This window comes from Balaenoptera borealis (genome assembly GCF_965194805.1).
Source record: "Balaenoptera borealis genome assembly, chromosome: 1".
NCBI lineage: Eukaryota > Metazoa > Chordata > Mammalia > Artiodactyla > Balaenopteridae > Balaenoptera > Balaenoptera borealis.
In genome coordinates this window covers 159970435-159993879 of record NC_138860.1, presented here as the reverse complement: position 1 = coordinate 159993879, position 23445 = coordinate 159970435, and the positions used below count along the sequence as shown (strand labels likewise).

The 23445-nt window shown below is 41.8% G+C and overlaps 1 protein-coding gene across 6 annotated transcripts in view; it reads right to left on the bottom strand.

The window, feature by feature from the left end:
• Positions 1 to 23445, bottom strand: part of HIVEP3 (HIVEP zinc finger 3) — a 515337-nt gene that overhangs the window by 445119 nt on the left and 46773 nt on the right. The window contains exon 2 of one of the 6 annotated variants that reach the window (XM_082387505.1): positions 10192 to 10285. The exons of 3 other annotated variants lie outside the window; for them this stretch is intronic. The gene's annotated coding sequence lies outside the window, so the exon portion shown is untranslated. Of the gene's footprint in view, positions 1 to 10191; positions 20061 to 23445 lie in introns of those variants that run through there. 2 more of the 6 variants (XM_082387503.1, XM_082387504.1) reach the window with 2 other exon arrangements.

Below are 23445 nucleotides of genomic sequence, written 5' to 3'. Positions count from 1 at the left end.
CTCTACAGAAAGATTATTTTGAGAGATTACACATTACTGTGTAGGATGGATTGGAAGCAGAGTATGTGTTTGGAGTTGGGGAAATCAGTTAGGAGGCCAATTCTCTAGTCTAGATAATGAAGGTCTAAAGTAGGATGCTTTAGCATCAAGAACACCACAACAAATACTTGTATGGTATTTTATAAGTCACCAGCCACATTTAACATATATCACATATTATAAATGAAAGAACCCCAATGAGATAAACAAGCCAACCATTATCCCCGTTCCACAGATAAGGAAATTAAGGACTAGAAGTTAAATGACTTGTCTCGCCATCCAACACTGAAAAGATGTGGACATTTCCAAAAGACCAAAATGCAAAGGAAGAGTCTGATAATCCTTGGAAACTGACAGGCTATGGGGCAGTGGGGAGGGGTGGGGGGGTGGGGGTGGGGGGGGTGTAGGGCACAGAGGGAGCAGAAAAAGAAGGATTTGTCAAAACTTCAAATTTTCCAACTATTCTTCCTACTCATAGGAAGAATGGGATTCACAAAAATCAAAAGGCAGGAAGAAGCATCAGCGTGGATGAAAGATGAAGGATGATAGAACTTGGGGTTTGGGGTGCTGAGGAGACAACCAGGTAGACCAATCAGCATCCCTTAGAAATGCCAATCTGGTGTTGGGGGCAAGGGACAACCATGTGGAAAGGTCAACTGAAGCCGTGGGAGTGAATAAAATGGCTAGAAAAGAGAGAAGAAAGAGAAGGCAAAAATCACAGGGACCTCCTACTTCCAGAGAAGTAAGAGTAGGAAGCGGAGGAGGCAGTGTGGGCGGCAAAGAGAAGAAAATGGGGAAATCAGGAAGAGAATCAAGAGACCCCAGGTTCCAGAAACCCTGAAAAAGAACACTCCAAGAAAAGGGGGTCACCTGCATGGAATTCTGTAGCAAAATCCAGAAGACAACTGCAGAGAAGGTCATTGAAAAGGGTCACCCATGCCACTTGAAGGAGATTCGGTAATAAGGAGGTGGAAACTAAATTATGTAACAGGCATGAGGGCGTGCGAGGTCTGGGAGCAGACCGAAAATGAGGGTCTTCAAGGAAACGGGGTGGTAAAGACAAGAGTGGCTGGGTATAGCAGCTTGAGAAGTGAACAGAGGACTTCCTTAGCCTAGAATGAGGCAGCAGCGGGGGGTGGGGGGATTGGAAAAAAGTCAAAGGCCCAAGAAAAAAGAAAGGCTGATATCTACTGGTTGTATAAGATTCCCAAAGGGCTCAGGCAAACAAAAACATAGCAGGATTTATAACAGGAAGGGGCAGTAGACGTCACCTGGTTTTCCTCCTATTCCCTGACTCAGTTACTGCCTCTGGCTCTCTGTGCCCATCCCATGAGCTCTGGTTTCTCCTCCCTTCCGTCCCTTCCCAATCCCTTCCCTTCTCATTCAAACCCTTGCTCTAGGCCAGGTTGCCCACTCAGTGGTTTCAGGCCCCAGCTCACCCCTCCAGCCATAACCACCCCCTCCCCAACCCCACACAGACTGTATCCTTGGCCATTCTCAACCTTATTCATTCTTCAGACATGTGATGCTCTCCCTCTCTGGCCCTTGGGATGTCCTGCATACTGTGCTCTCTGCTTGGGATACTCCTTTCATGCCCCTCTCAATACAACCAGCTCCTTAGTCTTCAGATCTCGTCTTAGATGTGACTTCCTCCAGGAAGCCTTCCTGGCTCCCCCACCATGGAAGCCCACAGGATGGTAAAGTCTGTATTGTAATTGCCTGTTTACTTGTTGGCCTTCCACAGGACAGAAAGCTCTGTGAAAGCAGAGGCTGTACCCATATTATGCACCACAGCCTTTGTATTTAGTACAATGTTTGGCTTGGCACAAATTGGTTGATGGGGGTAGTGGATGCTCTGCTGCATTGCCATTATCCCCACACAGCCCACCCCTCAGGATGGAGGCCCACACTCCTCCCCCTGCCGAGGGCTCTCAGCTGAGTCCATTTCTGGGAACTGCTCTGGACTGAAAAGAGCTGCCTCCCCCCAGGCCACACCCCCTTCCCGAGGGCAGTCCATGGGTCCGGTGACTGCTGGATACAGGTGTATAAAGGCTGGTCCCCTTGCATCAATTTGGGACAATTCTGAGGGGCCATCCCAGCTCCCAAGCCTCCTGTGGGATCAGCTGAGACCTACATTGTGACCACATCACAGCTCAACTTCCCCTCCACCCGGTCCTGCTTCCCTAACTCCCCCCACCGATGTTGATCCGGAGAACTTTCCTAAATAAACCTCCTGCCTGTCAATCTCCATTGCAGAGTCTACTCTAAACCAGAATCTCTGGTTCCCCAGAGAACCTGACCTGAGGCAAGTGAATAAACAGAAATGAATTTTGTCCAAGTCACTCCCCAACACAACAATGCCCACTCCAATATTTCTAGGTCAGCTCCTATGGTAGCAAGTATTGGGCCTTTGGTAGATGCTGAGATTGAATGAATCAATCTGGTCATTTGGTTCTTGAATTTTCTGGTAACTCTCATCACACAATTGGTGAGTGACTCAAATTACTTTCTTGCTTTGGAACTAAGAAAAATCAATTTATAAAATTTTTTGTAAATAGCTCCTTCAGTTGGTCTCAGGTACAATGCCTCTACCTGAGCACAGTACAGGTGGATTCTGCTGCTAGCCATTGCTAGAAGAGAAAGAATGATGCCAATACTGTTCTTAGGGGACATTTCTTTAGACCAAGTGAGTCAAGATTGAAGGCAGAGGTCCTCTAAGCAGCGATAACGCAGACCAGGAGCCTTGTACTGCCCGCCTTGCTAGGGAGCACATCCAGAGATTCTGTGATGGCAAATGTCCACTGGGAGTCATGCTTCCGAAGGACAGATCCATCGGGAGTTGATGAACTGGCAAGGCCATGTTCAGAGATCAAGGACTTATGAAGGGGCAAAGAGTGTACAGAACAGTCCAGGAGTGGAAGCACACCCGGTCAGCTCTCACAGCAGGGTGAACAGTCCTCATGCCAGAATCTGAACAGCATGTACCACACTCAGAAATTTACTTCAAGACCCATGAATTCACCCACCTGATTGATTTTCTCTTTGATCTGCCTTTGAGGTCACCTCCATATCAACAATGCTCACCTCCACACGGGTGATTGCAGCTATGACCCATGGAGATGAATGCAAAAGGGAAGATCATTTTTCGTGTCTATCCCAAGTGGTAATTGAAAGTTACTGCTATCCTTATAGTGCCTTTCATCAGAGGATCTCTTAAACACATAATCCATTCATTCCTAACACTCCTCTCCAAGGCAGCATTATTCCATCTCCCATCTTAGAGATGGAGTACTCTAAGCCTGGGAGAGAATGAACAATTGGCTCAGGCAGCGGCATTCAAGGCCAGAAACCGAACTTGGAGCTCCCAATTCTTACCCTGACTTGCTGGGCTTGCTTGTTCCAGAATGCTACCCGGAAACAGACAGCCAAAGGATTACTCAACCTCTGGTCTGTTCTAATTCTGCCTATGAGAAGTCACACATGCAAATGTCACTGCCCCTTTCTTTTCTTCCTAATGTAAATAAGATGTAATTTCCATCTCTTGCTATCTTAAAAGTAAGCATGATATAACAATGTATGGTACAGGGACTTCTGTGGTGGCGCAGTGGTTAAGAATCCGCCTGACAATGCAGGGGACACAGACAGGTTCAAGCCCGGCCCGGGAAGATCCCACATGCCGCAGAGCAACTAAGCCCATGCACCACAACTACTGAGCCTGCACTCTAGAGCTCGTGTGCCACAACTACTGAAGCCCGCGTGCCTAGAACCCATGCTCCGCAACAAGAGAAGCCACTGCAGTGAGAAGCCCGCACACTGCAATGAAGAGTAGCCCCTGCTCGCTGCAACTAGAGAAAGCCTGTGCACAGCAACAAAGACCCAACGCAGCCAAGAATAAATAAATATTTTTAAAATGTATGGTACAGTATTTATTTACAAGCATATTCTTAGAAACCCTGACTCAGACTCTATCTAAAGTTATTTCTCATAGTAAGTCAAAACTACTGCTATGAATATAGGGTCACTGACGATGTAGCTTGTTAAATTAAGATGAGATTATGCTGGAGAAGAGTGAGCCTCTAATCCAATATGACTGCTGTTCTTATAAAAAAAGGGGAAATTTACTATTTACAGTAGCCAAGACATGGAAGCAATCTAAATGTGCATCAACAGATGAATGGATAAAGAAGCTGTGAGATATAGATATATAGATATATATACACATATACACACACAATGGAATATTACTCAGCCATAAAAAAGAATGAAATAATGCCATTTGCAGCAACACGGATGGACCATGTTCACTTATCATACTAAGTAAAGTAAGCCAGACAGAGAAAGTCAAATATCATATGATATCACTTATATGTGGAATCTAGAAAAATGATACACATGAACTTATTTACAAAACAGGAACAGACTCACAGACATAGAAAACAAATTTATGATTACCAAAGGGGAAAGGGGGAGGGGATAAATTAGGAGTCTGGGATTAACATAAACACACCACTACGTATAAAATAGATAACCAACAAGGACCTACCATATAGCACAGGAAACTGTACTCAATATTTTGTAATAATTTATAAGGGAAAAGAATCTGAAATACGTGTGTGTGTGTGTGTGTGTGTGTGTGTGTGTATATAACTGAATCACCTTGCTGTACACCTGAAACTAACACAACATTGTATATCAACTATACTTCAATTAAAAAACAAAAATTTTTTTTTTAATTTTAAATAAAAAGGGGAAATTTGAACAGACACGCACACAGAGAGAACATCATGTGACGCCTAGAGTTACACTGCCACAAGCCAAGGAATTACCAGAAGCTAGGAGTGAGGTCAGGAACAGATCCTTCCCTAGCACCCTCAGCAAGAGTATGGCCCTGCCAACACCTTGATTTCAGACTTCTAGCCTCCAGAACTAGGAGACAATAAATTTTTGTTCTAATAAGCTAAGCCACCCAGTTTGTGGCACTTTATTCCAGCAGCCCTTGCAAACGGATACGACCACAGTGCTAAACTTATCTCCAAAGTTTACAACTTTAAAACCCCTCACAGCCTACCTGTTTAGAACCCAAGGAGCAAGGAAGTAGGTGAGCCGAGGAATGGAAAGAGGGAGTTTGGGCAGATGGAGTATGTAAACTAGGGTGAGTTGACTGAAGTGGAAAAGGAGAGAGAAAGAGACAGGGCAAAACCAAAAATCAGACAGGGAGTTCAGGACAGGGCCTGGCAGGGACAGCATGAGAATGATTACCTTCCCTGGTCCTGCAACTCTGCTATCCAAAGGCTCCAGCTGGTTCTAGCTGCCACCTGCTGCTACCACCAAGTGAGGGAAATAGCCACCCCAGGAGAGGGATGTGACCCCCACCCCAAGTTCTCCCACCTCCCAGCTGCCTTCCTTCCTTCCTCTCTTAGCCTCAGTAGGTGCCGGCCTGCCAGCCAGGGGAGGAAGCAGGTGCAGGCAAAGAAGTGAGCACCGTCCTCCTGCAGCTCCCCAGCCGACTGATGCTCCGGCCTGAGCACGAACAAGAGAGGGGGACCAGGCAGTTCAGGAAACACCAGGCTGTCACACCAGTGATATCAAACTCATAGATCATAACATTTGCAAATAAAAGAGAGGCCTCCAGTGCAATGGATTTGTTGAGAATGTGCAATGTTCAGGGACTATGTCGTAGGGGGACTACATGCTGTGAGACTCAAAGCATAAGTGACAAACTCCATATTTGCCTTCCGCCAAAGGCAAAATAGTGAGACTCCCTGCTGTGTCTGCCCCATTGTCTGAGTCCTCCAGGAATCCAGCTTTTCCTGACCCTATTCAGGGCAGAATACCTCTCCTCAATGCTTTAGCTCTAAAGTCAGATTTTAGAAGCATGGGAAGAAGATTTGGGGTTATGAACAACATGTAACTGAGGAATAATTTCACAGTTTAATGCTGTAGAGTCAAGAAAAAAATTAATCATACTGCCAATAGGCAATGGCTCTGGAATTTAAAAAATGAGTGGTTCCCTGCCAAAACTGTGTCTGTCAGTACTTTTATTCCTTTTTTTTCCATTAAGACCTAAGTCTATGTCTCTATTCAGCCTTTCAGTAAGGCACAAAGGAATCTACTAGATTGGGGGTTCTCAGCCTTTATGGAGCCCCAAGCTGAGAAATATGACCCCTCCAGCCTATAGCTGTGGTTTATGGTGGTATAGACTAAATTCTGTCCCCCTAAAATGCATATGTTGAAGCCCTATCCCCCAATGTGACTGTATTTGGAGAGACAGCCTTAAAAGAGATAATTAAGGGTTAAATAAGACCATATGGATGGGGCCCTAATTGATGTCCTTATAAGAAGAGGAAGAGACAGGAGAAAAAGTATCTCCCATAAAGAGAAAAAAAACTAAAAAAGAATCCGCTACTAGTGAGGGGAGCAAGAATATGAATATTGTGAAGTTATATTTTCTGTGGCCATTTTAGACTGATTTTGGGGGAGCAGAAATGCCTAAATGAATGAATCTGCAGTCCAGTAAGGGTACAACGCCCCGAAAAGGAACAGGCAGAGTGGCAGGCTTTCACTCGGCAGTGTCTGAGCTAACCTTTAAATTACAAGGGAATGTATTGGCGAGGATGTGGAGAAACAGGACCCTTCATACATTGCTGATAGTAACGTAAAATGGTGCAACCACCTGGGAAAACAGTTGGGTAGTTTCTTAAAAAGTTAGACATAAACTTATCCTATGACCCCAGCAATTCCCTCTCCTAAGTATCTACTCAAGAGAAATGAAAACATGTGTCCACAGAAAGACGTGTGCGTGAATGTTCACAGCAGCATTATTCATAATAGCCAAAAGGCGGAAACAGCCCAAATATCCATCAGCTGGTGAATGGATAAACCAAATGTGGGCTATCCATACACTGGAATACTATTCATCAATAAAAAGAAACAGACTACTGATACAGGCTATAACATGGATGAATTTCAAAAACCTTATGCTTATTCAAAGAAGCCAGATGCAAAAGACTATAAATTGTACGATTCCATTTATATGAAATGTCCACAAAAAGCAGCTCTGCAGAGACACAAAGTAGATTAGAGGTTTCCTGGAGCTGAGATGGAGATTAACTGTAAGTGGGTACAACAGATCTTTTGGGGGTGATAGAAATATTCTAAAACTAGTTGTGGTGATAGTTGCACAGCTCCAAAATCATTATATTTACATTTTAGACTGCTGAATTTTATGGCATGCAAACTGTACCGCAATAAAGCTGTTTTTACAAAGGGGGCTATGAATGGGACCACTTGAGGTCCACAGGCATGAGCTGTTGGATTTGGTACAACTAAGGCTTATTAACACTAACACATGGGTAAGCCCCAGGGAGAGCAAAGGCTGTCATCATTTTCTTCTCTGATAAATGTCTTGAAAGACAAACTGGGGGACAGTTCCACTGGGGCAGAAGTTCTGCAGCTGAGCAAATACTACTCCCGAAGGAACACAAGGCAGGGACGGGGCGGCTGGTGTCTCAGCTCGGGGCCCAGAACTTGAGATCAGACCAGGGCAAGCCATGCCCAGCAGAGCTCATCCTGCATGGCTGAGCGAGGCTTCTAGAAGCCTGGGTCAGAAGCACGGCCAGGATCCACTGCCCTGCGAAAGGGGAGGCACCTAGTGGTTACAAGGCGCGGGTGGGCCCTGGCAAGTGGGGCCCAGGAACAAGGGGAGAAGGAAAGCTGAGGAGCAGCCAGGAGGGTGAAAAGCCAAGAACAGGTGACAGGAGGCTCACCGTCCCCAAGGTAGAAATCTCTTCCAGGTAGCCTGGCACCACCTCAGCCTTTCACTAGGGCTGGGTAAGACCTCAAAAGAACACCACCTGGAGAAAGCTCATAGGAGCCTCATCAGAAAATAAAGTCCAAAGATTCCAGGAGCCTGGACTACAGGGAGAAGGGAGGAAGTGAAGAGAAGGCAGAGGCTCAGCTGCGTCAGGCCTGCTGGGCTGAGTACGGGGGGAGGGGGCTGGACTCCGAAGGCCGCCGTGAATCCTCCTGCACACCTTACTCGTTCTGTGACCTTCCCCAACTTACAGGATCACTGGGGCTCGCCCCCCACTATCTCCTCCTATGTGAAATGGAGACTTTATCCACTAGAAAAAGTTGTGTGAGGATTAACAAGAAAATGTAAGGCACTAAAAGAAAAGGGAATTGTATTCTGTTATAAATGTAAAGAGTTTTTCATGGCTCCGCCACTGGATTCATCATGCTGGGACTCCCTTTCCTCTACATCCTCTGAAAGGTGACAGCAGAGACAGGAAATAGGAAAGAAAATATCCCACTTCACATTAGGCCAACATTATCATGAACCAATATCCAGGAACTGTTTGAAAAGTAAGCATGACCACAGAAGCTAGGTGGTCCAGTAAAGTTACCATGATACTTTAAGATAAGACTTAATCACTCTGGAGAAAAGAAAAACCTGCACTTTGCCAGGATTTCATTCTTATGCCAATACTCCAGTGAGGGTAAAGCCCATTGTATGGGGCTACAAAATATGTTGAACATTTCATATTACTTCTTCAGAGAGTATGCCTATCTCAATTGGCTAAGCACAGCCCCTAGCTATAGAAACCATTCCCTGTTGGGATTATATTTGAAAAACTTAAACACATTAATTTTGGAAGACTCCCAAAAGGCATATTTACTGTAAGCCATGCCTTTAATTCTGCACTGGGAATGCATGGAGGGCCAAGATCAACAAAGGGTTCCCTCCCACCTTTAGGGCCTAAACTTCTAACAATTAGCAGCTTTAGGAGATAGGACAGAGGTGCACCTTACCGAAAATTTAAATGGAGGGAAGAGTAGGTATTTCTGGAGGTGAGTCATTCAAAGTAAAGAAATGTTTGGGGATGAAAGGATGAGGGGATGGGAATATATTTACCCCACTTGTGAGTACCCCTACATATACTTCAAAGCATATGCCTCCAAAGTGGATTTCCTCATGGTGGTATTTTATAAGCCTTCCTTGTTTGCTTGTTTTTAATTAGCAACGAACATACAGCATTGAAACTTGGAGCCATATATGTCATTCATGTCAAAGGGGCTGGAAAGCTCAGAATCGACTTGAGTGACAACTATTACTAAAGTTTTCAGAATGGAAATTCAAAAAGGAATTCAAAGATAACAAAATCCTCCTTACAAACAAAAGCAGTTAAAGGTGTTATTGGAACTAATTCCTTGCCTACTGTAGCACTCAAAGTCTCTGGAAAACATGAAAGCCAGCTCTTATTTATTTTAATAAACAGCTCCAGCTAGGGTGAAAATCAACATGGTTTTGAGAATAAATCTGATGATCCTTGTCCTTCAAGGAGAGGAATTTAGTTAATGCTGAAGGTTTTATCTTGTTTGACCTACCCATCATGAAACTGGGAAACTATAATTTATGTATCCAGTGAACACAAAATTGATTAACAGGTCAGTGTAAATGTCAGCTTGGGGGAATTTAACAAATGTAGTTCCAAAAGGGTCAGTTCTTGCCCAGTACTATTTAACATTTTCATTAATTACTTGCTGACAGAATAGGTGATAGAATTGGAGGTGCATCATTAAACATGCCGATTTAGAAAACAACAGTTAAAATACAAATAGGTCTTGACAAATTGGAAGATAAAGAGGGACCATTTGGTATTCCCAGGGCTCTGCTTGGTACAAAGCAGGTGCCCAGTAAACGCTGGTTGAACCAAATAAATGCCAACAAAACAAAAGACCAGCATGAGTGATTCCCTGAAGGAGGAAATGATACTCATTAACACCATGCATTTAAAACTCAATCTAAAATTATAGTATTTGACAAGTGCAAATACTATAAAGTAGGGAACACACTCAATAGTTCAAAACATGGTGCACACTGTTATCCTTTTCCTTAAGTAAAGACACACGGATAGATAGAGCCAACCCTCCCCCAGAATGTGAATGAGAAGGAAGGAAAGGGATGAGAGAATAACCAGAAAAGATTAACTGTCTTAGCAGAAAACAGCAACAGCAAACAGAGGCGCAGGTAGGTGGAGAAAAAATACAGTCACACCAGGCCAAGCCCTGGAACCACAAGTTCCACACTCCTAAGTGGCTGGCTCACCCCCAAGCAGGATGGAACAGGACACCAAAGCTAAAGAGACTCACTAGGACATCATGATTCACCTCCTTCTGTGCGGACGAGTGGCTCCTGGAGGCTTTGTTCTGTTTGGGATTGGTGGGGGGGTGGCCTTATTTTTAACTAGAAGAAGAAAAAAAGAAGCAAAGTTTACTGATGATGACCACCCTCCAGAAAGGCTCAGCCCTAGACCCACCTTCCATGGGCAGTGGAAGGACTTAACAAAAATACAGACTCTCACCTGCAAAGTGGAGGATTCCAGCATAGCCAGGTAAAGAAGTAGAGGAATCAAGAAAGAAATTTTTTCATACTATTTTTTGGACTAAATAATAGGCCTGGGTAGAATTTTCCTTGGTTAAAAAAAAAAAAGAAGAAGCAAACAACAAATAAGGGCTCTTCAACAACAGCAAGAAAAAAAATACGGGGAAGAATTTAAATAATAATGTTTAAATAATGTTTAAGGAAACTTAAAAGGAATATCGCCTGAGTGGAAAAGAAAAACAAAGAGATCAAAGCTGTCAAATCAAAGTTGACATGATAGAGCTAATGAGAAATGAAGAGAAAAGCAATACGAATTCAGAACTTAAAAATGCCTGAGAAATATCCAGAAGCAGAATTAACATTCCAGAAAAACTAAATCTATGGTGAGGAGCCCAGCTTTAAAGGAGGGGAAAAAATCACCTGGAAGGCAGAGCAGATGGATAAAGAGATAAAAAAGAAGATAAAGAGAAACCATGGAGGACAGGATAGCAGAGAAGCTTTGTTTATTGTGAAAAAGTTCATTCACCTTTAACACAAAACTCTGATTTTGCTAATGGACAGATATGAGGGGGAAGGTCCATGCAAGCCACAGGATAGAGAGTTCAGAGGTAACTCTAACTGAGACGTCATTTCATCATATATTCATTCATTCAATAGGTGCTTACTGGTTGCCTTTTATATGCAAGCAGCCCATAGGCTCACTAAACCAAACACATGACTTTCCTGCCCTCCTGGGGCACACAATCTAGTAAAGGAGCAGAGAATGAATGAATGAATGATGAATGAATGATAAAGAAATAAATAAAACTATTACAAACTGTCACAGGTGCTACATAAGAAACAAACAAGGTGCTGAGACAGAGAACAAAAGAGAGCCTGCTTTTGACAGAGCAGCAGGGAAGGTCAGGTGGGAAGGTGCCAGCCCTGGGAAGAATGGAAAGCTAGCTACAGGCTATGAACTATGAAAAGCATGGTGAGTTCCAGAAGAGGCTGGACTGTAGTTAGATGATAGTAGCTCAAGAAAATATGCAAGAAGTAAGCAGGATCCAGGTCACACGGAATCATGCAGGCCATAGGAAAGAACTTGAATGGCCTGCTAAATATTTCTTCTAAGTCTGAGAAATGCTGAGTTGGCCCTGCTTGTCAGGTCAGGGGGAGGGGCAATAGCCAGAAGGAGGAGATGCCAAGCCATCCCACTTAGCCACCAAGGATAGTGGCTCAAAGGAGGCCCGTCTTAGATGTCTGCTCGTGTCCGGTTGGCTACGGGGTCGTTTGCCTCCTAATACAGTAGGAAAACATTCAGCCCAGGGCTAACATATCAAATCTCTTCTGTGAATACAAAAGTGAGTTTAAAAACCGATCCACGCATGCTCAATTTGTCACAGACATATTCTCTCTAGTTCAAAGTTAAGATCTTTATAGAGTAGGAGGCAGCCATAGCGGATGGGAAGTCTGCTGAGCCAAGACCTGGATCCCTTACTCCATTTTCGCTCTCCCTTCTCTGTCTGGGACTCTGAATAAACGTTTGTTGGACTGTTTCATCTCTGTATCTTAATATCCTCTCTTAAGCATAACCTCTCTCATGTCATGCTATCTGTGCCTCAGTGTCCTCATCATAAAGCCTAGGGGAGAGAGCAACTTGCTCTCTCAGGCCCCTTCAGAATAGAAAACGTAGGAAATCTCTGAGAGAGGAGAGCCCACTTATATATAAATAGCTAGTTGTTGAGTGTTCAGAAGTGGAGGACAATTTTTATGCCAAACTGAAGTAATCTGCTTGGGTTTTCCTTGCACAAGACATGGAATATTATTTTAACAAAAACATTATCATATTCATTTCCATAACAGCGAGTCTACCATACATAACGTAGAAGTTCTGTATTTGTTGAACAAGCGACACAGCTCCCCTCACGTGGATACAATTTTTTTCTGTTGACTAGGAAATTTTTAGCACAAATGTATTTATTAATCACTGCCCATTTAACAAACTATTTATTAAGATATGTACTGCCCTTCTGGCAGAGTATTCAATGAATACTCTTCATCAGTTATATTTAAAATGTGATGTTTTTAAAAATGAGTTAGATTTGGGGAAAGAAAGAGGTTTTATTTTTTAACTAAGCAGACCTCTAAAGGGCAATAGATTATTCCAGATGCCATTTTGTACTTCCAATATCTCTGATTTAAAAAAAAAAAATCTATCTGCTCTACTATATTGAATCATGTCTAAAGGATTCTGAGTATCTGAGATACTGTTCATTTAGTCATACATGATAGTGAAAGGAGAGACTCAATAAACAAATAAATGAGTAATTCCAGAGCATTCTCTGTGGTAAAGAGTACTATGAACAAAATAAGGTAGTTTAGAAAGTGGTGCTACCCAGGGATAGTATTTCATATCGAGTGGTTAGGGAAGGCTCCGCTGATGCGATATTTGAGCAGGGATCTGTGGAGGGTTAAGGAATAAGTAAGAAGGGTAACTAGAGAAAGAGAAAAGGCAGTCCTTGCAAGAATTTACTGCCAAAATGTATTTCCCCTGTGTAGGCCCCCCCAAAAAAATCAAGCTGTAAATTTATTTTAAAATGATATTGGAGCAGGAATGATCCTAGGCACCTGACAGAAGCAAAAAAAAGAAAAATTCTCTCTGGAGAAGGGCACCTTCATCTTTGGCCTCAACGAGTTCCCACAAACTACTTTTTAAAGGACAATGTGAAACTCACAGAGAAAAAACACCCAAGCACCCTAGGAAACAACATATTATAAGCAGACAACATCAGCAGAAACACATCAGCCAAGACTAGTGTTATGGGAATTATGAAACACAAAGTATACAACAATCATGCTTACTTTGTTTAAAGAAATAAAGCACAAGCCTGACAATATCTGCAGGGAACAAGAATCTGGAAATCATGAAAGATTTGAAAAATAACCAAAGAGAATCTCCAGAATAAAAAAAAAAGAAAAAAAAGCACAGAAGATCAATGTCTGGGTTTAACAACAGATTAGACATTGTTGGAGAGAGAATTAGCGAAAAAGTCCAAAGTAATTACCCAAAATATTGCAAAGAGAGACAATACCAGAGAAAATACAGAGAAGATATTAAGATACAGAGAGGATTCAGTCCAACATACATTTATTCCAAGTCCCAGAGAGAGAAGAGAGAGAGAACGGGATAAAAGCAATATTTTAAGAGAATCATTGAGAATTTTTCAGAACAAATGAAAGACGCCAATAACAGATTCAAAAGGCTCAGTGAAACACAATCATGGTAAGTGAAAAGAAATCCACTTCCAGACACATTATAGTGAAACTTCATAAAACTAAAACAAAGAAAACATCTTAACAACAGCCAGGGAAAAAAGACAGATTACTTTGAAAGACTGGCAGTTGCCTTCCCAATAGCAACAATGGGGGCCAAAGACAATGGAATGATATCTTCAATGTATTAAGAGAATACAATTGCCCATCTGGAAATGTATCCTCAACAAAAACATCTTTTTAAAATGTGAGCAAAATAAAAACATTTTCAAACAGAAACTGAGAGAATTTGCTACCAGGAGATACTCACTAAAAGAAATTCTAAAAAATATTTTTCCAAGAAGAAGAACGGTAATCCCAGATGAAAGATCTTAACTACAAGAAGGAAGAAGAGCTAAAAAAGTAACAAAGATGTAAATAAATCTAAATTGACACTATATGCATAAAACAGAGAAAATGCCTTGTGAGGGTTTTTTTTTAAGGAATAAAATTCATGACAACATAATTTATAATCAGGAGGGAGGTAAATGAAATCAAAGTGTTCTGAGGTTAGTGGGTAAAGAAATTCAAGAGGGTAAAGAAATGTATTAATTTTAGACTTTGATGAGTGAAGCATGTATGTTATAACTTCCAGAGGAATCACTAAATATAAATAGAGTGCATACATTCAGAACCAGGAAGGAAAAAAAATGGAATGATATGAGATAACCAAAAAGGAGGCAAGAAAGGAAAGAAAATAAAACATAGAAATTGGCAGAAAAAACAGCAAGCCCAAATAAGAGATGTAAACCTAAATAGATCAGAGGTAACATTAAATATGAATGAACTAAATAGTCCAGCTAAAACTCAAATTGTCAGACTGAATATAAAACCAAATCCAGCTGTATATATGCCATTTGCAAAAGACCTGTATAAAATATAAAGATATAGAAAGTTGGAAAAGATACATAATGCAAATATCAAAAGAAAGTTGATATAAATATATACAGATATCATATATATATATATATATATATATATATATATACACACACACACACACACACACACACATCATACAAAATATTTAGGCACCAAAGGCTTTATCCTAAGCAAAAGGAAGGATGGAGGTGGGTTTAATGAAAGGTGAAGAGAAATTAAGATGAGAGAGATTATAACTTCTGGGTTACAGGTTTAGAGGTCAGAAGTCCCAAATGGATCTCGCTGAGCTAAAATTGAGGTGTTGGCAGGGCCGAATTTCTTCTGAAGACTCTAGGGGAGAATTCATTCCCTTGTCTTTTCCAACTTCTAGAGACCACCTGCATTCCTGGGCCCATGGCCCCTTCCACTACCTTCAAAGCCAGCACTGTACCATCTTCAAATCTCTCTTTAACACTCTTGTCTCCCTCTTATAAGGACACTTGTGATTACACTGGGCCCACCTGGATAATCTTCCCATCTCAAGATCCTTAACTTAATCACATCAGCAAAGCCCATTCTGCCACATAAGGTAACATATTCACAGATTCTAGGGATTAAGATGTGGATATCTATGAAGGAGCAGGGGAAGGGCATTATTCTGCCTACTACACACTGGAAGTCACACGGTGTCACTTCTGCTCTACACTGTTGATCAAAGCAACCACAGCCAGCCCTGATTCAAGAGGAAGCGGCACAGACCAGCCTCTCAATGGAAGGAGTGCCAATGACTTTGTGGCATGTTTTTAATGTCCCACCACTGTCCCTGTTGTAGCTGCTCCATGGGCTGGAAGGAGCTCCATCCCATTCTTCACTCAGCAGCATAAACACACAAAGAGATGAACAGTCTAATGATTCCACAGACGTGAGAGCGGAGGCAAAGGATACGCAGTGCGGTCGCAGTTTGGGCCAATTTTAGTGTCATATAAAACAATAACTACCTCTTCTCTTTATGCACAGTCAAGCAAATCCTACTTTATATTTATCCCTCTGGGAGAATCAGACTCAAATTGTGTAAGTTTTGAATTATGTGAGTGTTTTCGGAATGCATCCCTTGCATAAACTGTGAACATGCTGTACTTGTTTTTATTCTGTAAGGGTCCAAAACATAATGCAAAATGAAGAAAGAAAACAGAGGAGATGTGAAAATTACAACCAACTTTCAGCATGAGGATTAAAGAATCACCAAATGATTAACTTCCCTCAAAATACGAGTTTCCCATGTTGTTTGAATTGAAGGAATGTTTTTTTCTGTTGAAATCAAGCATTATTAGTAAACAGCAGTTGTGAGAACTCGAAGTGGCTAAATTGTAGGCTTTGTTGGAAACAGGCCTGAATAGAACATATTAGCATAAATTGTATTTTTTATGGTTAAGCTGCAGTGTTAAATATCAAACTGTGCTAAACGATTGCTCTCTATACAGCGGCTAAATTGAACTACCTGTTATATCAGTTTAGTAAATTGTCAAAACTGGAGAAGTCAACAATTTCGATGGATGTGTTTGTAAAATATCCTAAGGTACTCTGGCTTAACTTCAAGGAACAAAACGCCCCTTAGAGTGTTAAAAGCGTGACTATTAAAAATAAGGATTAGCAAGGGAGTAAAATATAACATTAATGTGAAAAAGGAAAGCCAGTATACCATAAAAAATGAACATAAGACGTTTGGTTCACATTTCATGTCAAAAAAGTTTGTACTGTGTCTTAATTTCCTCTAAATTAAGTATTGTGTTCAATCATTTTTGCCTCACTATTGTACCTTCAGCAGACTGGACATTGAATTTTGCCCCATTCAACTGATCTTCACTGTCTGTTTCCTTCCACTTTTGATCCTGGATATTTAGCACATTTTATGAAATAAGGACGGGAAATTAAGCAAAAGGTATACCCTCACGACTTCATGGTTTTTGCTCAACTTTATATATTCTTTGAGAATACTGAACATTGCAGATAGGCCTCTGCCTTCTACTTTAAATGGATGTTTGTACACCACCTGGCAGAAATATGCAACATCCTGAGAGTAAGCGGTTTGCACATGGCTTAGTTCTGCCAAATGTAAAATTGAGCATCTATGTTAGACAGTGTTGGATGCCAAAGCTAATCGTTGAAAATAAGATCATAAACCCTTATTTGAGGTCTGACCATTCAAAACATTAGAAATATTTGAAATAATCAGGCATTAGTTAACAAATGGGTTTCTTATGTCTCCTATAGTACAAGAAGATTGCTAGAAGATAAAGTAAGCTGTCCCTAGCACTTCTCTCAGGCTATTTTGCCACTCTTATTTTGGTACCATCTACATAACTGGGAATCATTTTTCGTGTTTTTAATACTTTTTTCTAATTACAAAAGCAACACACGCTCATTGTAGAAAATTTAGAAAATATAAACCAACTAAATAAAAAAGTAAAAATCTCCCATGATAATTTTTTTTTAAGTCCCTGAATTAGATTCCCAGTCTCACTCTTTAAATCAAAAGAAATTAGAATTGGAGCAAAGGGGTAAATAAAAAAATTAACTCATAAAAGTGCTAGAGGGAGATACAGGTGAATTTTTTATAAGTACCTCCCCGGCAGTCCCGCCCAGGATCTCCTCAGCAGGCCAGGTTTGCATCTCACATCAATGGGCGTTCAAGCCATTACCATTAGAATCTCAAAGCCAGGAAAACTCCAGAGGGCAAATGGGACATGTGGACAATTCATTATAACATAATGCAAGTTGAGATAAATAGAGAAAAATTGAAGAGCTGGGGGAACTCAGAGACGGAAAAGAAGGGATCTGACCAGCAGGATCAGAGACGGTATCAGAAAAGAAATATTTGAGTGGAACTCCGAATGATGAATAAGCTATCAAGAAGCTAAGAAGTCAAAGGGAACAGCATTCCAAGGAGAGGGAACACAATGGAAAGGACAGAGTTAATTGTGACGTCCAATAAGGATAGTGATCAAGTCACAGAAGAAATGCCTTGGGGACCCACTCTTCAATCATCAAGAAAGTCAAGCCAGACAGCAATTTGATCCATCCTTTTTTCCGTGTTTTCTTATGGGGCCATGTCAGGGCACTCTACAAAATCTAGCATCTTCAAACATTTCTGAACTCTGCTAGACAGGGTTATTTTAACTGCAGTTAACAGAAACCCAAGTCAAACTAGTAAAAAATGGTAACTTGTTAACTCACATATTGAGAAGCTTAGCTACCACTTGCTAGCGTAAATGAAGAGCACCGTCTTCCCCACTAGAGCTAGTAGAAGAGCCTCAGGGAGGCATCTTTGTGACCCAAATGGGAAAAACACCCATCCCTAAACCTCTCACCGTGACTAAGGAGCTGTCATATTAAGGTTGGCCCAGCGTAGATCACATGTCCACGTGAGAACAGAAGGCAGTACACATCACCTTAATGGACAGCCCCACCAGGACCACATGAGGTGGGGTAGCAGCTTCCCAAAGGAAGAAGAGGAGGATGGGAGAGTATGCTTGTCACATACAGCTTTAACCATCACAGTCTAACTCCCAGATATGTGGGGGGATTTCTTCTATCTCAGATGTGGGAATACATCTTCACAGTCCCCCAGACTTGAGTGTGGTGTGCCTCACACGCTGGGGAGGACTGCTGGTGGATGACAGCTCTCCTACAATATATGCTGCTGAGAGGTATACTAAAGACACATTCAAGCCAGCACCTAAACAACTCACCTGACAAAGATTTTCACGAAATGTTCAAAATGGAAAGCTGCACTGAAATGAGCCCAGGCAGTCCAGATACAGAGTCTGCGCTCTTAACCCCAACCCTGGAGTGCCCCCACTCAAGATAAACCGTAAAGTAAAAATGGAGAGCAAGGGGACAGAAAAAAAGAGACAGTGATGAATACTACACTGAAATGAAGCAATCTTCAAGAGAACAAGCAAGCAGATGTATAATAACATAATCTAGACAGAACTGTCAGCTCCAAAGCATGAACCTGTGGGCATAGCCTCAACGCTGGCTAGGACACCAGGACACATTGTCAAGAGAGGCTGGGAGCGATCTGCTAATCCATAAACTAATCCAGATTAAGGGCTCCTCCTACACTAGTGGCATGAAAACATCCTCTCCCTCCCACAGATGCCATGCCCACAAAGGCAGCCTGGCATGTGGGGATAACCTTTCTACACAGGACCCGAGGCAGCTCATTGTCATGTTCAAGAGTGTTTCTTTAATATTGAGGCTTCTGTGGCCACCTATTACTAGGAGAGTCACAAGGGCTGAAAGACCAGGTTCTGGGATCAAGAATGTATTTATTGTGCACCTACTATGTGCCCAGCCCTATTGTGCACCTACTATGTGCCCAGCCTAGGCCCTGAGGACACATAGGACAATGATCAGACAGACTCAGCCATGCCCTCACAATACTTTCCACTTAGCCCTGGTTCGTCTCACACTCTAGCTGAGGTTAACTGGAGTGTTTAGCATCTTTTACAAGCAGACCTGGTATCTGGACAGTATGCACCCCTGCAGGCATACTGGTTGGTAAAATAGTGATTTTTTTTTTTTTTTTTTTTTTTTTTTACTGTTTAGTAAATAGCCATTACCTAAGTCTCTTAACTGTCCCACCACTGCCTACCGTACCCTGGCCCCCTTCCCAGGAACCCCCGGCATGTCCCCACAATCCATTAACTACAGGACTAACCCCGGTGAGGCAGGGGGTCTCCAGGACCACTCTCCAGCACATGACCTGCATAAGTTCTGATTGTGGGTGCCCGTGCCCCTGCTCATATGCACTAAAAGTAGCCAAATGGCAAACAGTAACTTCCCCCTCTAAGCAAGTGTTCACCTCACACTATTCTGGTTGATTGCCAGTTCTCTTTAGAAACAGTAGGTCTTTATGTTTTTTTAAAAAAAGGAAAAGCATCAGACACACAATGTGACAATCAGCAACTGTCTGAGCGCCACCCGTTGACGCAGAGAACATCTTGCCAAGATGGGACCAAACTATCCCCTCCGCCCATGCCGTCCACCACAGCGCCTCTCAACAGACACCTTCAGAACGGGGGCCTCAGTGAGACAGACCCCGATGGCCCAGCAGCCACGGTAACCAGAGGGGTCTGTCTCATGGCCCAGACTCCTGCCGGCTGTGTCAGTCACGAAGGGGTGGCAAGTCACACCCGTCAAGTAGCTTCACCCACTCGCTCAGGTGACAGCCTCACTCGCTGGGAAATCCCTCTACCTGCTCAGGTGCCAGGAAAGATGGAGACTGGCCCTGAGAGACGTCTGCAAAAGCAGACTCAGAGGCAGTCAGTTCCCTGTCATTACTGTGCTCTCAGTCCTGGCTGTACCTTAAAATCACCTGGTGGTGCTTTAAATATAGAGGCCAGACCACAGCCGGGCACCATCAGTGTTGACCACCAATCCACTGGGACCTGCTGTGGCAGAGGGGGCTCCAGACTTGTGAACTGCCTCCACGGACCAGTCAGACCCCAAGAATTTCACTTTCCTACAGACAAGCCGGCAGCCCAAATGGAGAGTTGTTCAGATGGCACTCTGCCTGCAGGTCCCCCCGCCCGCCCTGCCCATGTGCTCATACAGCAGAGTGAGCCATGGGCCATGAGGGGTTTCCCCCTTCTGCCTGGGGCAAGTTCTGGAGGCTAAGCGATTCTGGCACTTTGCCCACACATGGTGGCTGGACAGTGAAAACAAGAAAGACATTTGTTAACAATCCTGAGATGAGACTGCAGAATTTTTATATCACAAATTATTTATCCATCCTAATGTTTATGGAAATCTGGGTGGCTTCCAGTTTGGAGCTATTAAAAATATTCTTGTACTTATATCTTGTGGAACAGATGTCCACACTTCTGTTGGATATGTATCTAGGGATGTGACTGCTTGGTCACAGAATAATATGCATATATTAAGCTTTGGTAGATACTGCCAAAGGGTTTTTCAAAATGGTTATACCAATTTATGCTCCCACCAATGGTATATGAGAGTTCCACTTGTTCTACACCTTTGCCAACACTTGCTATTGTTTGTCTGTTTTAAATTGTAAACATCAGTGGGTACATGGGCATTTGAAATTCCTGATGACTAATGCCATTGAGCACCTTTTCTTAATGTTTATTGGCCATTGGGATAGCCCTTATTGTGAAATTCCTGTTCAATAATTTTGTCCATTTTTCCATTGTGTTTTCCATCTTTCTTTACTGATTTGTAGTTCTTTATATATCCTTGATGTGAATCCTTTGTCAAATGTATTACAATTATCTCCTCCTACTCTGTAGACTGCCTTTTCATTCTCTTAATGGTGCCTTTTAATGAACAGTTCTTATTCTTAATGAAGTTAATATTTTCTATCATGGTTAGTATATTTTGTGTTCTGTTTACTTATCTTTGCTTACCCTAAGGTCATAAAGATGTTTTCCTGTGCCTTTCATATTTAGATCTGTAATTAATCTGGACTGTCATTGTACACAGATCAACCATATATATATATATATATATATATATATATATATATATATATATGCACTTAAGTGTCACCTTTGTCAAAAACCAGGTGAGCATTTGTGTGTCAGTCTATCTCTGAACTATGTTCTGTTACAATGGTCTATATGTCTTTTCTAGTGCCAGATACTGCCTTAATTACTATAGCTTTATAATAGATCTTGATACCTAGCAGTGTAATTATTCCAATTTTGTTCTTCTTTAAGATTGCCTTGGACGTTTTTATAGAAATTTTAGAATCAACTTGTCAATTTCTGTAAGAAAAAAATGTGGCTGTTTTTTAAAATTAGGATTGCACCGAACCTATAGATCAGCATGGAGAGAGTTGACATCTTTAAAATACTGACTTTATAATCTGTGAACATGGTATAACCCTCCATTTATCTAGGTTTTCTTTAATTTATCAGAATAATGCTTATAGTTCCATCTAGAGCTCTTACATATCTTTTATTAGCTTTATTGCAGACTATTTTATGGTTTTGATGCCATTGTAAATGATCTTTTTAAGCTCAATTTTTATTTACTTGAGGTTCACATATAGAAATATAATTGAATTTTAAAATATTATCCTGTGTCAGTGGCCTTGATAAAGGTCTATAGATTCTTTTGGATTATCTAAATACATAATTATTAGATTACTTGCAAATAATGATGGTCTTTATTTCTTCCTTTCCAATATTTGTGCCTTTTCATTCTTTGTCTTGTTTTATTTTACTGGCTAGGCCCTCCAGTAAAATGTTGAATACAATCAGTGGATAGCAGGCTTTCTTGTAACATTCCTGGTCCCATCACTAAGGATGATATTTGCCACAGGGTTTTAGTAGATACTCTTTACCAGAATAAGGAATTCCTGTCTACTGTTAGTTTGTTAAGAGATTGTTATCATGGCTGAGGAGACTGCAAATTTTAATAGTGTCATTCATTATTGTCTTCCAGGGATTTGGGTTTTTTTAATTTTCTTAACTGCTAACTAATATTTTAACTTTTTTAATATTAGTGACCTATACAGAAATTAAGATTTAAAAGTTGGCTTCTAAATAGACTTACAGATATAGAGAACAAATTAGCCATTACCAGTGGGGAGAGGGAAAGGGGGTGAGGCAAGATAGAGGTAGGCTATCAAGAAGTACAAACTACTATATATAAAATAAGCAAGCTACAAGGATATATTGTACAGCACAGGAATTATAGCCAATATTTTATAATACTATAAATGGAGTATAACTTTTAAAATTGTAAATCACGTCATACAACTGAAACACATAATACTGTACATCAACTATACCTCAATAAAAAAGTTGGCTTCTCAAAGATAATATCATGCAAAAGGGGAGAAAAAATCATAGTCTAAATGAGTCCTCATTGTCTTCTGAGCCCCTCTGCAAAGTACCCTCTGCTTAATTCAGCAGAGGGGTCCTTGTCCACACACCCTGATGCCAGTGGATCCAGAGAGAGGGCCATAGCGAGGGAAGAGAAATCGCTTTGGGAAGCAAGTCTTTCAGGCACTCCTTCCTGGCACAGATCCTGAAATCTTGGCCCTCCCCTGAGGCTGCCCAGATTGGCAGGGAACCAAGCCATGGTGCCTCAGAACCTCCCAAGGTCTCCTTTCTAAAGAAGGATCATGTCTCTTGCTTTGCCGACAAGGAAACTAAGGTGCAGGGAGGTTAAAGGGACCAATTCAATGAGCAAATGTCTCCTTAGGGCAAAAAATGTCACTATCAGTACCTCAAGAGCACAGTAAAGAGAAAAACCTCCGACATGCATTGGGCAGACGTAAACTTGAGATTTCAGTTAAATTAAGCTGCTGTTAAATGTGTAGTTTTTCCACCTTTTAATAGCTTTGTTTAACCTATACATTCCGATTGAGGGGATTCATTGGCCTCAAGCTGTGTCCCCTGCACCCCCTGACACACACACAAAGTTGTTGCAAATAAAGTTCCTGAATTCTCTAAAAAAAAAAAAAAACAGTGTAGTTTTTCTATCTCACAAATCCTGCCACCAAAAAAAAAAAAAAGGAACAAATCAATGTAAATATCCCGGGTTAGGTACTAAATCTGGGCAAAGTGACGAGGCATCTTGTGCGGCAGGTCTCCCCTCCACACTGTCACTGCTGAGGAGGCCAGTCGCTGGATACAGCCTGGCCGCCTCTCCTAGCAGGAGGACCTCCTTCACAGAGAAGATGACAAGCAGGTGAGGAAGCAGGCCCCAGGCGGAACTGAGAAGGAAAGAGGAGAGGAAAGCAAACCAAGGAAATGAATCAGAGGACCAAGAGAGAAATCTAGAAGCACATGAGCTCCAAACAGGCAGAGTCCAAAGTGCATTCCAGGGCT